Raw genomic sequence first — 5,040 nt, forward strand, 5'->3', positions numbered from 1 at the left:
TGAGTGAACTCCAGGAGTTGGTGATGGACAGGGAGGCCTGGCGTGCTGTGATTCATGGGGTCGCAAAGAGTCAGACACGACTGAGCGACTGAACTGAATGATGATCTTTCCAGTAATCATATATGAATGTGAGATTTGGACCATAAAGAAAGCTGAGCACTGAAGAACTGATGCTTTCGAACTGTGATTCTGGAGAAGACTCTTGAGAGTCCCTTGGATTGCAAGGAGATCCAACCAATTAATCCTAAAGGAAAAGAAACCTGAATATTCATTGGAAGGACTGATGCTGAAGCTGAAGCTCCATTATTTTGGCCACCTGATGTAAAGAACTGACTCGTTTGAAAAGACCCTGATGCTGGGAAAGATTGAAGGCAAAAGGAGAAGAGGACAGCAAAGGATGAGATGATTGGGTAGCATCACTGACTCAATGGGCATGAATTTGGGCAAATGTAGGAGACAGTGAGGGACAGGGAGGCCTGACATGCTGCAGTCTGTGTGGTTGCAAAGAGTTGGACATGACTTAACAGCTGAACAACAACAACAACATCCTAAGCACTGAATTCAGTGTAAGCTTATGGGCACCACTTCTAACTGTTGTTCAAATCAGCACTTTGGAGACAAGGCCCTTGGGTTGCAAGCAACAAGCACCAACTCTGGCCAACTGAAGCAGAAAGGCCACTTCTATGATGATGACAATCGATCATGGCTGAGGCAGGCTCTGGATGGACAAAAATCAGGGCACCTGTGGGGAGGCAGGGCATGTGAGTCACGGGAAGCAAGTAGCCAAGCTGATGCTGGGGAACTGGCCATAGCCCCCTTCTGTGTTACCTTACTCTCTTCCAGATCGAAGTTTGGGGGAGGGAAAAAGTGTCTATGGTAACAAATTACCACAGACGAGGGGCTTATGTGTGTGTGTGTGCTGAGTCACTAAGTCGTGTCCAATTCTGTGTGACCCCATGGACTATAGCCCACCAGGCTCCTCTGACCATGGAACTTTCCAGGCAAGAATACTGGCGTGGGTTGCCATTTCCTTCTCCAGGGGATCTTCCTAACCCAGGGATTGAACCCACATCTCTTGCATGTTTTGCATTGGCAGGTGGGTGTTTACCAGCTGTACCACCTGGGAAGGCCTAACTAGTGGCTTAAGTCAACACAAATGGAGGGATGAATAGACGGGGCGCAGAGGATTTGAGGGCAGAGACTCTTCTTGTATGATACTGTCATGGTGGATACATGTCACCATCCACCTGTCAAACCCATAGAATGTACAACTCCAAGAGGGACCCAAGTGTAGACTGTGGACTCGTGGCCACAGTGGAGTAATTTTGTCCACCTGCCTACCTCTAGTATTGGCATATGATGGAGCCACTGCGAGGGCTTACCGAAACGCAGCTTGTGGGCCCCAGTCCCAGGCTTTCTGATGCAGCAGGTTTGGAAGGGCCCTGAGAATGTGCATTTCTTACAGATTCCAAGGTGATGCTGATGCTTGCTGCTGGTCCCAGAATCCCTCTTTGGGGTCAGAGGAGGCAGAATCCTGTGACTGACTTTGTCACACAGCCCATAAATAGTGGGAAGAGAAACTTCCTGAACGATCATGGATGCAGATGCTGGGCGTGATGACTGCCAGGTGGCAGGGAACACAAATGTCCGGGTAGTTAGGGGCTCCTGCTCTGAATAAAGTATGTGATGCAGTCACAAGGAAGGTGTGCTCAGAACTGACGGAGGAATCAGTGTTCATTGCAGCACTGTTTGCAATAGCCGAGACACCGAAGCAACCTAAAAGCCTGTCAACAGAAGAATGGAGACAGATGTGGGACATATATACCATGAAATATTCTTCAGCCATTAAAAGGAAGGAAATAACGCCATTTGCAGCAACATGAATGGACCTAGAGATTGTCTTAGTGAGGGAAGTCAGTCAGACAGAGAAGGAGAAATACTGTATGATCCCTTTTACGTGGAATCTAAAAAGAAGTGATACAAATGAACTTACTTACAAGACAGAAAGAGACTCACAGGACTTAGAAAATGAATTTTTGGTTGCTGTGGGGATGAGGGGGAGAGTTAGAGAGTTTAGGATGGACATGTACACCCTGCTTGCTGTATTTAAAATGGATAACCAACAAGGTTCTACTGTACAGCACATGGAACTCTGCTCGAGGTTATGTGGCAGCCTGGATGGGAGGGGAGTTGGGGGGAGAATGGATACATGTATATGTATGGCTGAGTCCCTTGGCTGTTCACCTGAAACCATCATGACATTTTTAACTGGCTATACCCCAATACAAAATAAAAAGTATTTTAAAAGGAAATGGTGGAGGAGGGTAAAGAGAGGCTGGCAGAGGTCATACTGGCCGTTGAGACCCACAGGCTGGTGGGTCCGCACTCCTGCCTGAGTGTCTAGTGGCCTGGCCACAAACAGTTCCATGGCGGGGACAAAGACTCAGTGGGCCTACATAACATGTGCTCCCAGTAGGGGTGCCCGGGTAGGGACAATTTTACCTGGATCTTGGAGCCAGAGAGCAAGCTGGAGGGAGAATCTGCTTTTCATTCTCAGAAACAAGGAGCCTGGATCAAATGACCTGTGGGACCAGCTGACTGGCCCCGTCTGCCATCCTCTGCAATCTTGTCCCGAAGCTAATGATGTCATAGCCCTGGGCTGCGTCCGATCTGTGTAGTTAGGTTGATGGGATTAATCAGCTCATGTTAACATGCTGATGATCATGAAATAAAGACGACCATTTCAATAGGATACTTTGGGCTGGCGGGGACCAAAGTGAAATCATTTGGACATTCACAGAGGTCACGGTTGAATTATCACAAAACTTCCTTTACTCAAAGCAGATGCTTATTAAGATTAATTTAGTGTGAAAAGTGAACCAGACTGAGTCTCAAAGACATTGTCTCCTCAATTATGTAACAGGACCCCTCTTCATTGTCCTCTGCTCATTGAAGATGATTGTGTGTTTCCTCCGGGGACGGTTCAGCACGCCGATTGCAGTCCCTCTTTGGGGGATGCTCAGTGAGATCTCAGCATTCACACAGAGACAGAGCACACAGAAACAAAAGGGAGCAGTGACTGCAGACAGAACCCATCTTTCTGCTAAAACCATGTATTCAGCAATTTCTAGAGATGTGCCTTGTCTGAAGACGAGAAGCAGACATGGGGAAATGACTTCACCTTCTTGAATGGTAGTAGATGCTTGTGCAAGGATGGGTCCTGGTGACCATCCAGGTTGTTTGGGTCCAGAGGAGGAGCTCTGAGAAGTATAACTGGTGAGGATCACATTTATTGGATCTGTGAAGGGTTTAACCTTCCTCCCAGATGCCTGCAGAGCTGTCATCATGTCCAGCCTTCTTTCTCGTTTAAGCAAAAGAGATCCAGTTCTCTAGTTTGTCTGTCAGTGGTAAAGAATCCGCCTGCCAGTGTGGGAGACGCAGGAGACGCGGGTTCGATCCTTGGGTCAGGAAGATCCCCTGGAGAAAGGAATGGCAACTCATTCCAGTATTCTTGCCTGGAGAATTCCATGCACAGAGGAGCCTGGCAGGCTTCAGTCCATGGGGTTGCAAAGAGCTGTACACAACTGAGCACGCATACACCTTGTTACAAAAATATTGTGAAGATTTTACATTCAAAATTTTGCATTGTAAATTTACATTTTTTAAATGAATTTATTTTTTATTGAAGGATAATGCTTTACAGAATTTTGCTGTTTTCTGTCAAACCTCAACGTGAATCAGCCATTACACTTACATTTTAAAATCTCCCAATTTAAGATCTTTTCCTTTGGTTTCCAAGACCCTCTGGAGCCCTGATCTGACCCTATGTCTGATCCTTTCCTATTGTCCTTTCTGCCTCCTCTTCCAAAGGTAATTTCTTGACTGTTGCTCCTCCCCAGGGCTCAGCTCTCTGGAAACTCATTGGAAACCCTCTCTTCCCAGAGTTAGTTCATCCAGTCCCATGTTTTAAATGATCACTTAAAGCCTAGAGATACCAGGAAAGCAAGGCTATCTGCCTTAATCAAATCAAATCCAGAGTCTCCCAGATTAGCCCAGAGAGGAGAATTTTCTGATAGGAGGGGGCAACTGGCCACACAGCCCTGTCTGAGTTTTCTTTTCTTTGGAATTCTTGCTTTCTCCTCCTCTGGGGAATGTCAGGAAGGGCCTGCTTTCCTGCAAATCTCTGACCTAAGAGCGAACAAATCCCTTCCTCTTGGTTTTCCTAAAGCACAGCTGACACAAGAAACTTTCTTAATATTGCTATGGCTCCATCCAAGGACTTCTTTAGTGGCTTAATGGTAAAGAATCTGCCTGCAATGAAGGAGACGCAGGAGATGTGAATTTGATCCCTGGGTGAATTTGATCTTCCTCCAGGAAGATCCCCTGGAGAAGTAAATGGAAACCCTCTCCAGTGTTCTTGCCTGGAGAATCCCATGGACAGAGGAGCCTGGTGGTCTACAATCCATGGGGTCGTAAAGAGCTGGACTCAGCTAAACAACTAAACACCAACAATGAATGAAGGAAAAACTCAAGGGGAATAAGGGTAAGAAGACCAAAGAAGGTAAACAGCTTGGCTTACAAGGTCTGAACCAACAGAGCTGTGTAATTTTACTGCAGATGGTGACTATAGCCATGAAATTAAAAGACGCTTACTCCTTGGAAGGAAAGTTATGACCAACCTAGATAGCATATTCAAAAGCAGAGACATTACTTTGCCAACAAAGGTCCGTCTAGTCAAGACTATGGTTTCTCCTGTGGTCATGTATGGGTGTGAGAGTTGGACTGTGAAGAAAGCTGAGCACCGAAGAATTGATGCTTTTGAACTGTGGTGTTGGAGAAGACTCTTGAGAGTCCCTTGGACTGCAAGGAGATCCAACCAGTCCATTCTAAAGGAGATCAGCCCTGGGATTTCTTTGGAAGGAACGATGCTAAAGCTGAAACTCCAGTACTTTGGCCACCTCATGCGAAGAGTTGACTCATTGGAAAAGACTCTGATGCTGGGAGGGATTGGGGGCAGGGAGGAGAAGGGGATGACAGAGG

The sequence above is a fragment of the Bison bison genome, unplaced genomic scaffold, assembly GCF_000754665.1.
Source record: "Bison bison bison isolate TAMUID 2011002044 unplaced genomic scaffold, Bison_UMD1.0 scf7180017864255, whole genome shotgun sequence".
NCBI classification, from domain to species: Eukaryota; Metazoa; Chordata; class Mammalia; order Artiodactyla; family Bovidae; genus Bison; species Bison bison.